This window comes from Natrix helvetica, assembly GCF_964273705.1.
Source record: "Natrix helvetica genome assembly, chromosome: 5".
NCBI lineage: Eukaryota > Metazoa > Chordata > Lepidosauria > Squamata > Natricidae > Natrix > Natrix helvetica.
The window spans coordinates 2,289,014-2,301,560 of NC_138551.1; the positions used below are offsets into that span (position 1 = coordinate 2,289,014).

At 46.3% G+C, this 12,547-nt stretch overlaps 1 protein-coding gene across 3 annotated transcripts in view; it reads right to left on the bottom strand.

The window, feature by feature from the left end:
* Positions 1 to 11,930, bottom strand: part of LPP (LIM domain containing preferred translocation partner in lipoma) — a 177,065-nt gene extending 165,135 nt beyond the window's left edge. Inside the window, exon 1 of one of the 3 annotated variants that reach the window (XM_081956071.1) lies at positions 11,832 to 11,930. The gene's annotated coding sequence lies outside the window, so the exon portion shown is untranslated. Of the gene's footprint in view, positions 1 to 7,355; positions 7,663 to 7,947; positions 7,969 to 11,831 lie in introns of those variants that run through there. The other 2 variants (XM_081956072.1, XM_081956070.1) reach the window with 2 other exon arrangements.
* Between the last annotated feature and the right edge of the window lie 617 nt (positions 11,931 to 12,547).

The window sequence follows — 12,547 nt, forward strand, 5'->3', positions numbered from 1 at the left end:
TCGAAGTCCACAAATGCTTGCTGGGGAATTCTGGGAGTCGAAGTCCACAAATGCTGGCTGGGGAATTCTGGCAGTTGAAGTCCACATATCCTGGCTAGGGAATTCTGGGAGTCGAAGTCCACAAATGCTTGCTGGGGAATTCTGGGAGTCGAAGTCCACATATCCTGGCTAGGGAATTCTGGGAGTCGAAGTCCACAAATGCTTGCTGGGGAATTCTGGCAGTCGAAGTCCACAAATGCTGGCTGGGGAATTCTGGCAGTTGAAGTCCACATATCCTGGCTAGGGAATTCTGGGAGTCGAAGTCCACATATGCTTGCTGGGGAATTCTGGCAGTCGAAGTCCACAAATGCTTGCTGGGGAATTCTGGGAGTCGAAGTCCACATATGCTTGCTGGGGAATTCTGGCAGTCGAAGTCCACAAATGCTTGCTGGGGAATTCTGGCAGTCGAAGTCCACAAATGTTTGCTGGGGAATTCTGGGAGTCGAAGTCCACAAATGCTTGCTGGGGAATTCTGGGAGTCGAAGTCCACAAATGCTGGCTGGGGAATTCTGGCAGTTGAAGTCCACATATCCTGGCTAGGGAATTCTGGGAGTCGAAGTCCACATATGCTTGCTGGGGAATTCTGGCAGTCGAAGTCCACAAATGCTTGCTGGGGAATTCTGGGAGTCGAAGTCCACATATCCTGGCTAGGGAATTCTGGGAGTCGAAGTCCACAAATGCTTGCTGGGGAATTCTGGCAGTCGAAGTCCACAAATGCTGGCTGGGGAATTCTGGCAGTTGAAGTCCACATATCCTGGCTAGGGAATTCTGGGAGTCGAAGTCCACATATGCTTGCTGGGGAATTCTGGCAGTCGAAGTCCACAAATGCTTGCTGGGGAATTCTGGGAGTCGAAGTCCACATATGCTTGCTGGGGAATTCTGGGAGTCGAAGTCCACAAATGCTTGCTGGGGAATTCTGGGAGTCGAAGTCCACATATCCTGGCTAGGGAATTCTGGGAGTCGAAGTCCACAAATGCTTGCTGGGGAATTCTGGGAGTCGAAGTCCACAAATGCTGGCTGGGGAATTCTGGCAGTTGAAGTCCACATATCCTGGCTAGGGAATTCTGGGAGTCGAAGTCCACATATGCTTGCTGGGGAAATCTGGCAGTCGAAGTCCACAAATGCTTGCTGGGGAATTCTGGGAGTCGAAGTCCACAAATGTTTGCTGGGGAATTCTGGGAGTCGAAGTCCACAAATGTTTGCTGGGGAATTCTGGGAGTCGAAGTCCACAAATGTTTGCTGGGGAATTCTGGGAGTTGAAGTCCCTGCATGGTATCTTTGGATTTCCTGGAGTTGAAGTCCCTGCATGCTGCCTGGGGAATTCTGGGAGTTGAAGTCCACACATCCTGGCTGAGGAATTCTGGGAGTCGAAGTCCCTGCATAGTGGCCTTGGACTTCTAGAAATTGAAGTTCCTCCATGAGGGCTGGGGAATTCTGGGAATTGAAGTCCCCGTATGGTGGCAGTCAGTATGTCAGTGTGATGTCACTTATGGTGCAACTGAAGCTTTGGTCATCCCAAATGCAGGACGAGTGTGTTGCAGGCCCAGTTTGGAGACCCCTTTAAATGTTTGCTCAAGCCCTCCTTTTCTCTCCCCACGTTTTGTTTTCTGGCCTTTTGCACGTGCGCGCGCACACACACACACACACACACAAGGCAATTTTTTGCATTCTTCTACAGATGTCAGAGATATCCTCCACCAGCCAGGCCTGACTCAGCCGCACTGGGACATTTCCTGGACGTTTTGCCGTTGGTCCACTGTTTGCAAAGAGGCCTGCAACATTTTTCTCGCCATAAAGCAATAAATAACATTTCGGAAGGGCTCTGAGTCACCTTGATTAGGAATGTGTGTCTCGCTTGCTGCAAGGATCGCTCCTGGCGGGGGTGGGGTGGGGGGAGGATCTGGGGCAGGAGGACAAGCCCTCTTCCAGACAAGCTTAAATTGTTCTCCTCCCAGGATATGCAGGCCGCCGGGTTTCACATCAACCCTGACCTTTAATCCTTTATTCTTGAGCCAAAAAAGAAAAAAAAAAAGAAAATTCCTGCTCTGGACAGAAGTCAATAAGCTTAAGTAAGAAGCATTCTTGCATTAAGAATTCAGGAATGAAGAATGAAGGAGCATGCATAAGCACACCGATGTAACTACCGTCCCTGTCCTAATTATTCTTTTTGTTCGTATCCTTCCCATGCATCCAAAAACCATGCTTATCCATCTATACTTTGTCTAATGCACGCTTGACGAAACGAACAGATAAAATAAAATAAATATTTATTGGCTGCCGTTGGCCGAGCTCAAAAGTCAAAAGAGATTTCCCTTTTGCAATGCCGCAAAACAAAAGGAAGGACTCATAAAACTTGCAGGTGATCCGTTCAAACCCAACGCAGAGATCGCAGCTGTCTAAACGTGGGTTGTTAGGTTGTGTTCAGAAAGGAATTCAGCCACAACGTGTCTCTGGACTGTGGTTTGGGACTCCCAGTCTGTTTTAAGATGGGTGGACTTCCAACTCCCAGGATCCCCCAGCCAGAATGCTTTGAGATAGGTTTCAATCGATCAGAATAGAAGTGGAAGGGACCTTGGAGGTCATCTAGTCCAGGGGTGTCCAAACTTGGCAACTTTAAGACTTGTGGACTTCAACTCCCAGAATTCCCCAGCCAGCTGGCTGGGGAATTCTGGGAGTTGAAGTCCACAAGTCTTAAAGTTGCCAAGTTTGGACACCCCTGATCTAGTCTAATCCCCTGGTCAAGCAAGACAACCTAGATGATTTCAGACAAGTGGCTGTACAGTCTCTTCTTAAACACATCCAGTGTTGGAGCATTCACAACTTTTGGAGGCAATTTCTGTTCCACTGATTGATTGTTCCAACTGTCAGGAAATTCCTCCTTAATTCCAGGTTGCTTCTCTCCAAGATTAGTTTCCACCCATTGCTTCTCCTCCTGCTTTCTGGTGCTTTGGAGAATAATTTGACCCCTTTTTCTTTGGGGCAGCCCCTCAAATATTGGAATGCTGCTATCATGTCCCCCCTTCGTCCTTCTTTTTTCTAGATTAGCCAAACTCAAATCCTGCAAGTGTCCTTTCCTATGTTTTAGTCTCCAGACCTATGATCCTCTCAGTTCCTCTTCTCTGCACTTTTTCCAAAGTCTCCACATGTTTTTTGTAACGTGGGGACCAAAACTGGATGCAGGATTCCAGGTGTGGCCTTACTAAAGGCTTTACAAAGCGGTGCTAATCCTTCACGTGATTTTGATCCTAGGCCTCTGTTTATGCAACCATAAATATTACGGTTTTAGCTTTTTTGGCTGCTGCCACGCACACGGCTGACTCTTGTTTAAGGGATCGTCCCCTTGGACTCCAAAGTCCCTCTTCACAGTGGCTGTTTTACAGCCGGGTTTCGCCTAATCTGTATTTGTACCTTATGGACAACAATTCCCATAATTCCCCACCCGGCCACGGAGTTGAAGTCCGCAAGTCTTAAAAGTCACCAGGGTGGGGCAGCCCTGCTTCGAACCCCTTAATAAAAGCAAATAAATGAATTAAGAGAAATGCGGGTGGTCTTCGTTTTATGACCACAACGGAGCCCAACATTTCCCCTGCTAAGCAAGACAGTTTTTATATGAGTTTTGCCCCCATTTTGTGACCTTTCTAGCCAGAGTTGTTAAGTGAATCACTGCAGAGGTTAAGTCAGTCGCAGAGTTGTTAAGTGAATCGGGCTTCCCCATTAACATTGCTTGTGAGGAGGTCGCAAGAGGGGATCGCACGACCCCAGGACATTGCAACCGTCATAAATACGAGTCAGTCGCAAAGTGAATTTGGATCACGTGACCATGGGGATGCTACAACTGTCGTAAGTGCGAAAAACGGTCATTCAGTGCCACTTTCATTTCGGACAGCCACTAAATAAATGTTTGTAAGTCTCTGTAGTTATCTTCCCCAGAAATTCTCTCTGAATTGGTCACTAAGCGGACAGTCGTAGGTCAAGGACTATCTGTGTCGAGCCACCCATCTTTCCAAGCCACTCTTCACTCCACTAATGACCGTAGGCCGCTAGTCCTCCATATACGACCAAAATGAATCCTGACAGTCGTAAAGCTGGTAGGTCCCATGATGGTAAATTTTGGGACTTCCTTTTCATCCAGCAGTCGTTCAGCGAATGCATCCGTTATAAAAAGAACGCCACGGTCGTTAAACAAACACTGTGTTTTTTATAGTTTTGCTATGATGCATTTTTCGCCCCACCCAAAAAAACCGGAAATAATATTCATTTTTTTCACAAAACCATCGTAAAACACAGAAGATGCCACAAATGGCCGTAAATGCCCAACCTCAGAAAGCTCATAACTGGTTTTTTTTCAGGTAGGCCAAAACTTCAAATGGTCGCTAAGTGAGCAGTCATAAGCTGAGGACCACTTCTACTGCCCTCTCGCCTTGGTTCCCAAATATTGAAGAAATTTGTGCTCCAATGGAAAAATTTTTACCCGGTTGGCAAAAATCACCTCGCTTCATCCTAAAATGCCAATCCGAAACAATTCGAGTGCAGATTCTCCAATCTTACAGGTAGTCCTTGACTTACAACCGTTCGTTTAATGACGGTTCGAAGTTCCAACACCACTGGGAAAAAAGGTGACTTACGACCAGTGTTCGCACTGACGAGCGTCCCTTGGAGAGGCAATCAAAATTGAGGGGCGTTCTTGTTTTACGACAAGGGGGTTACGTGAGTGACCCCATTTTTGTGACCTTCCCAGCTGGCTTCTGACGAGCGACGGGCAGGACTGGATTTGCTTAACGACCACGTGATTGAGTATAGAGCCTTGCTTAACAGCCGTGGCCCAAAACAAAGGTCGTACAATCAAGCATGTCTCGCTTAACAACCGTTTCGCTTAACCACAGAAATTCTGCTCCCTCGGGTGGTACGTCGAGGACTACTGGTCCTCAAAGGCAGAAGCTTTGAAACTGGGATTAAAACGAGGTGGGTGGGTGAAACAGTTGATCCAAACTCCTTTTGGATTTTAGCTAGCTGAGACTAACCCAGTTCCCCTCCTGCAACAGGGTTAATCTGAACGTGGGAATGGAGATTCCTGGAAAAGGGGGACCATGGTGGGAAGAACGGGGTTTCCACGGCTCCTGCTAAGTTTTTCTACACACACAGAAAAAGAACTTTGAAGGAAAAAGCAGAAAGAACAGGCCTACAATCCTGTTGATGACACTGGGCAGGTGATTGATTGATTAATGGATTGATTACGAGCTTTTCAATCAGGGTTGAATCCTGGGGACCAGACAGAGAGAACCTTCTCCAGATGTTCTGTGCCCAGCCAACAGCACCCTTGGACAATCCTTGAGGGTCAGATTAGGCTCAGACCAGTATGGAGAAGGTAACTCTTAAGGATGCTGCCTGTCCGTCTATCTATTGATTAACTATTTGTCAATCTATTTATCTAGAGACTCTTTATCAAACTAAACAGTCTCTACCAATCTATCCATCTATCTATCTACTCAACATCTAACATCTATATATCTGTCGAGCTATTATTCTATCATCTCTGTCAATCTCTGTATCTATATCTACAGTATCTATCATCTGCTTACTGATCATTCGGTTGACCTATTCACCTATCAATCTTTTTATCAATCTATAGATCAATCAATCGATCTATATATTTATCTATTATCTAACAATCAATCTATCTAGTTATCAAGCTAGCTAGCCAGCTAGCTATTAAAAACTATCAATCTTTCCATCTTTCTCTCTATCTACCTAGCATCTCCATGTTGATTTATTAATCTATCCTATCTCTCTATCGATCTATCTTTAATTAACTATTATCTATCTATCTCTATCTCTCCTATCTCTCTCTCTCTCTCATCTCTCTATCTTCTATCTATCTATCTATCCATCCATCCATCCATCTATCATCTATCTATCTATCTATCATCTATATCATATCATATCATATCTATCTATCTATCTATCTATCATCTATCTATCATCTATCTATCTATCTATCTATCTATCTATCTATCTATATCTATCTCTAATTAACTATCATCTCTATCTATATCTATCTTATCTATATATCTATATCTATATATATCATCTATCTGTCTGTCTATCTATCTATCCATCCATCCATCCATCCATCCATTTATCTATCTATCTATCTATCTATCTATCTATCTATCTATCTATCATCTATCTATCTTTCTATCATCTATCTATCCATCCATCCATCCATCCATCCATCTATCATCTATCTTTCTATCTATCTATCTATCTATCTATCTATCTATCTATTTATCTAATTAACTATCATCTATCATCTAGATAGCTACATAGCTAAATAGCTAGCTATCTATTTATCTATCCATCCATTCATCCATCTATCCCTCCCTCCCTCCCTCCATTCCATTTATTTGCCACCCATCTCAGAAAAAGTAACCGTTGTACACCAATTAAGAAAATGAATAAAAACTATCCTCATTTAGAAAAAAAATAAAAGTCATTGTGCAAAAAAAAACAAAAAAAAACCTAGGCCAAAGTTCAACAGGAAAAGCTTTCCAAAGCCAATGAAGAGACCAAATTCCTGACGTCTATCTTGGTGAAATTCTGCTTTCTTTCAAGGACGACCGATGAGAGTCAAAAACCCTTCCCAGAGTCCCTCCTATGTCAGCTCCTGACATTTATGGGCAGACTGCTGCTGGAAAAGGAGGCTCCATTTAACCCCGAGAGCCACAACCAGACAAACTTTTCCTTCTGCCTTCCCAAACAGCTACCCACGCTGGGAATTTCCACTTCTCTGTTCACACGCCCCTCACAAGTCCGCGAAGAAACTGTGTGAAAGACACAACTCCCTACGTGGACGCCTATAGACGCCAACCGAGTGCCTCCACGGGTGGGTACCAATCCGGAGAACCAACGAATCACTGACAGGGCTACCCCCTTCAACCAGGATGCAGAACAATGTCAGTTTCTTCCCGGCCTCCTTTCTGGAGGCGCCAGGAAGCAAAAAAACAAAATAAAACAAAATACAGGAAGAATTGGGGGGGGGGCAAACCACCCCACAATCCAGTAACTGAGGCAGGTGAACCAGGTAAATATTAACCGTGGTGACCAGTAAGCCGCAAACCGACAGGACTGGGATCACCCAAGGGGGACAATCCCCGCTTAAGCAACCCCAAATCCAAGCAGGCACGAAACTGAACCTGTCGGTCCAGGTTCCCTAAGTAGACCCCCCCCCACCCTGTGGGAAGGGGCTGCTAAGGCCACTGAGGCTCAGCTGAGTCTCGCTGGCCCTTCCGCTACCCCAAAAGACCCTCGGTACTTACCCCAGCCTGGTTTTCCTACAAAACGCCGCGTCCCAAAGCGGAACAAATGGACAATTTTGCTGCAGCCCCAGAGCGAAATTTCCGCCTGACCGCAAGGAAAGGCAGAAAGAGAGAGAGAGAGAGAAAGAGAGAAGGGGGGAGGAAGGAGAGGGGGGGGGGGCTTATCCCGACGCCAGGAATTCCAAACTTCCCCCAGGCCTGAGTCACCTCCCCTCCCTCCCTTCCCCAAAGATGGGGGCATGGATAAACATTTCCAAATATGGACATCATAACTCGAAAAGCATGTTAGAAAAATCGCCCAGACTTCGGGGTTTGACTCGGAGCGGAATTCCCCCCCGCCTGGGGGGGTGTCAATGATTAACTGGAAGTTACTACAAGCCAGGATGCTGGCTAGGTCTGCTCCAGCCTCCCTTAAAGGGGTCGCGGGTGCCCCCCACCCAGCTCCTGAAAGCGTTTCCATTACCTGCACGGAGGTTCCTCCACCACCCCACCCACCCCCAGGTGTCAGACGCTCCGTGATTCAACCCTCCCGTGTTTGCAATCCAGGTGGATTCACACAACCAGGTTTGGGAAAGACACAGGACGCACGCACCTTCTTCTTGGAGCGAACCTCAGGCGGAGTTTGGGCGCCAAGTTTGGTGAGCGAACGTTCCAGATAAAAGCTGCACCCACACCTGTGTGCAAACAAGGAAATGGGTGGATGGCGCCAGGCAATAAAAACCCTGTCCTTCGAACGCAGCACCAAGGCAGGGTTCAATCCAAGCGGGAAGGCAGGTAGTCCTCGACTTACGATGAGAACCAAGGCCCAGATTTCTGCCGTTAAGCGGTGCCCTGGTTAAGAGGTTTTTTTTTTAATGCAATCAGTTTTTTTACCAAACGAAACAGACAGGATGAAGACTGCTGGGGTTCTCTTTTTCCAAACACAGGTAGTCCTCGACTTACGACCGCAAGGGAGGCCCCAATTTCTGTGGCTCAGCGAGGCAATTGTTCCATGAGTTTCACCCCATTTTTATGACCTTGCCTGCTACCGTTGTTAAGCGAATTCCCGCAGTTGTTAAATTAGTAATGCGTTGTTAAGTGAATCCGGCTTCCCCATTGACTTTCCTCGTCGGAAGGTCGCAAAAGGGGATCACGTGACAACCCCCCCTCCCAGGACACTGCGGCCATCATAAGTACAGGCCAGTTGCCTGGGGGAGGCTGCAACGGTCGTTAAGTGTGAAAAACGGTCCTAAGTCACCATTTTCAGTGCTGTTGTAACTTCGATTGGTCACTAAACGAACCGAAATCAGGGACTATTGGTAATCCCTAATCCATCCAGGTGGGTGCAGGTGCTCCTTGGTTAACGACCGACTGCTTCAGTGCAGCCTTGGGGGAGCCATGTGGTAGCCCCCCCCCCCCCCCCAGCACCCTTCCCTGTAGCTATTCAACCACAGCCCCAGCCCAGGTCTCACCATCCTTCTCCTTCCTCAACACAATCCTCTCACAACTTTTCTCCACAGAACTCTCTCGCTCAAGCACAGAAATTTCCGGGCTCAGTTGTGGTCGCAAATCAAGGACTACCCGTAATCAGTGGAACTACTTGCCACCAGAAATCGTGGATGCTCCGTCACTTGAGGTTTTTAAGAAGGGACTGGCTGGCCTTTTGTCTGAAATGGTGTAGGGCCTCCTGCTTGAGGAGGGGGTTGGACTAGATGACCTCCAAGGACCCTTCCAATTCTGTTATTCCTTGCTTCCTTCCTTCCTTTCTTTCTTTCTTTCTTTGTTTCTCTTCCTTCCTTCCTTCCTTTCTTCATTCATTCCAATGGTAGGGTCTCCTGCTTGAGCAGGGGGCTGGACTAGAAGACCTCCAAGGTCCCTTCCAATTCTGTTATTCCTTTCTTTCTTTCTTTCCTCTCTTCCTTCCTTCCTTCCTTCCTTCCTTCCTTACTTACTTACTTACTTACTTACTTAAAAAAAGGTTTTTAAGAAGACACAGCTACTTGTCTGAAATGGTGTAGGGTCTCCTGCTCGAGCAGGGGGTTGGGCTAGAAGATCTCCAGGGTCCCTTCCAATTCTGTTATTCCTTTCTTTCCATCCTTCCTTCCTTCCTTCCTTCCTTCCTTCCTTCCTTCTTTCCTCCCTTCCTTAAAAAAAATTTTTAAGAAGACGCAGCTACTTGTCTGAAATGGTGTAGGGTCTCCTGCTTGAGCAGGGGGTTGGGCTAGAAGACCTCCAGGGTCCCTTCTGGCTCAATTCTCAGAAATCCTGCTCTACATGCGAGGGAACTACCGAGAGATACCGGTGGGTGGCCCGAGACGGAAACATCTCCAAGCTCAAAACAAAAAAAAAACCCAGAAAACTCTCCCAAAAAATGGAGGAGGTGAAATTTAAGGAATGCAGATTCCCAGCAGGAAGAGGCTGGACAAGCCAAGATTGTGGGGGCAGAAAATTGCTTGGCTTCCAACCACGCACTTATCGGGTCTGGAGGCAAAGAGGCAAGAGATCTTAGATTTGGCCATATATGGCCAGACTCGGCTCGCAAAGTGACCGTCTGATGTTCTCCAGATCTTGGGGCTTGGCCCAACAGCAGAGAACATCAGGAGGAGGAGGAGGAGGAAGAGGAGAAGAAGAGGAAGAAGAAGAGGAGGAGGAGGAGGAGGAGGAGGAGGAGGAGAGGAAGAGGAGAAGAGGAAGAGGAGAAGAGAAGAAGAGGGGGAGGAAAAAGAGGAGAAGAGAAGAAGGAGGAGGAAAAGAAGGAGAAGATAGGAGGAGGTGGAGGATGATAAGAATATAAGAGAAGGAAGGGGAGGAGCAGGAGGAGGAGAAGATAGGAAGTGGAGGAGGAGGAGGAGGAGGAAGAGATGGAGAAGGAGCAGGAGAAGGAGAAGAAGAGGAGGAGGAGGAGAAGTAGTAAAACAACAACAAGAAGATGAAGAGAAGAAAGAGAAAGAAAAGAGAGAGAAAGAAAGAGACGCAGAACAAAGAATAATATTCATATTTTGCAAAGGAAAACTAGAATGGGAGATAAATGTTAAGACTTCTTACAGGGTGATCTCCCTTTACACATTTAAGCGACATGTGGTCAATAGATTTAACTGGCCTGAATCCCTCCACAAAAAGGAAAAAAATATACAAAAGTTGAAAGCAGATATAATTTGCCTCCAAGAAACTCACATTTTAAAAAAGCAACCTAGTAAATTACTGGGAGTAATTTCCCCAAAAGTGGGAAATTGTATTTTTCTTTTTCATCAGCACAACATGCACAATCCTGGAAAAACGAGAAAACACTCAAAGAAGAAGAGGCAATTAAAAGAAATATTAGATGGTGCAGAAATGGACAGACAGACATTCAGGATAAAAGGAAAAGAAGACACCGAATATTTTCATATATAGGGATTTGCTTTAAAAAAGCTGAACCAGAGAGGTAGAAATCTCGAGTTGGAAAAAATATGACCATGTAGACAAATTGATCCGGACAATATACTGTTCACCAAGTATTTGTGTATGTAAAATGAAAAATGTATAAATCAACTGTTAAAAATAATTGTATTTTGCAAGGGAGGGCAGAATGGGAGATCAACGTTGTCCTTCATACAAACCAGTGTGTCCTGATGGCCTCCGCTGACCCCTGCATCCTTGCACACATGGGAGGAAGGACAGACCTTATGGCCAAGGTTGGCCCAAACATAGAGATTGACCAAGTGGCCGTAAAAAAGGTACGTCAAAATTCTGGAAATATGGCAGAGAAGAGCAACAAAGACAATAAGGGGACTGGAAAATAAAATCTACGAAGGACAGTTGCAGGAATTGGGTGTAGGCAGTCCTTACTCGATTAGTGACCATTCGAACTTATGACGTCCCTGAAAAATGTGACTTAGGACCATTTTTCCACACTTACGACCATCACAGCTTCCCCATCATCAAAAGTCAGATCTTTGGCAAAAGACTCACACTTATCACGGTGGCAGGTTGCTGTGTCCCAAGATCATGTGATCCCTTTTTTGCGACCTTCTGACCAGCAACGTCGAGGAGGGAAGCCAGATTCACTTAACAACCGGGTTATTCACTTAACAACCACAGTGATTCACTTAACAACGGTGGCAGGAAAAGTCGTAAAAGGGGGGCAAAGCTCACAACCAATGTCCCTCTTAGCAACCTAAATGTAGGGCCCCAATTATGGTCGTAAGATGAGGACTAGCTGTCTATGTAGTCTAAGGAAGAGAAGAACTTGGGGTGACACAATAGAACTCTTCCCATATTTGGGGGGCTGCCACAAAGAAGAGGGTGTCTTTTCCCAACTATTCTCCAAAGCACCTCGAAAGCAGGACAAGAAGCAACTTTTTTCAGTGCTGTTCCAATTTCCAATGGTCACTAAACAAATGGTTGTAAGTCGAGGACTATCTCTGCCCACAAATGCACACCAACCTCTTTATCCAAAGAGGAAGAGCAAAACTCTTGTTAGGGAATGAAATGCACCGCACAAAGAGGTCTACTTACCCGTTGGGGCTGTGGGGTCAGTTGGGCGAGGATTCGGCCTGGGGAGGGGTCCTCTTTCTGAAGCCACCCAGTTGGGGGTCACAGCCCTGGGGGGAGAGAGAAACATTGAAGGGACACACAAAGGTTACCGAAGCCTGCATCCTAAGAGCATCTGGCTGGGGGATTCTGGGAGGTGAAGTCCAAGCCTCTTAAAATGGGCCACGTTTGTGAAGCCTTAAAGGGGGCTGAGCCAAGACTGGAGGCTTCCAAGAAGGGGTCGGAAAGACGTTCACATGCAAAGGTATATAGGGATTCCTGCTGGAGCTGGGGGTTGGACTAGAAGACCTCCAGGGTCCCTTCCAACTCTCATTCTGTCCTTCATTCCTTCTTTCCTTCCGTCATTCCATCTCTGTTATTGTCCTTCCTTTTTCCTTTCCTTCCTTATTTCCTTCCTTCCTTCATTCCAACTCTGTGATTGTCCTTCCTTCTTTCCTTTCCTTCCTTCTTTCCTTCCTTCCTTCCTTCATTCCAACTGTGTCATTCTGTCCTTCCTTCCTTCATTCATTCAAACACAGTCTGTCCTTCCTTCTTTCCTTTCCGTCCTTCCTTCATTCCAACTCTGTCATTCTGTCCTTCATTCCATCTTTCCTTTCCTTTCCTTCCTTCATTCCATGTCTGTTATTGTCCTTCCTTCTTTCCTTTCCTTCCTTATTTCCTTCCTTCCTTCCTTTCTTCTT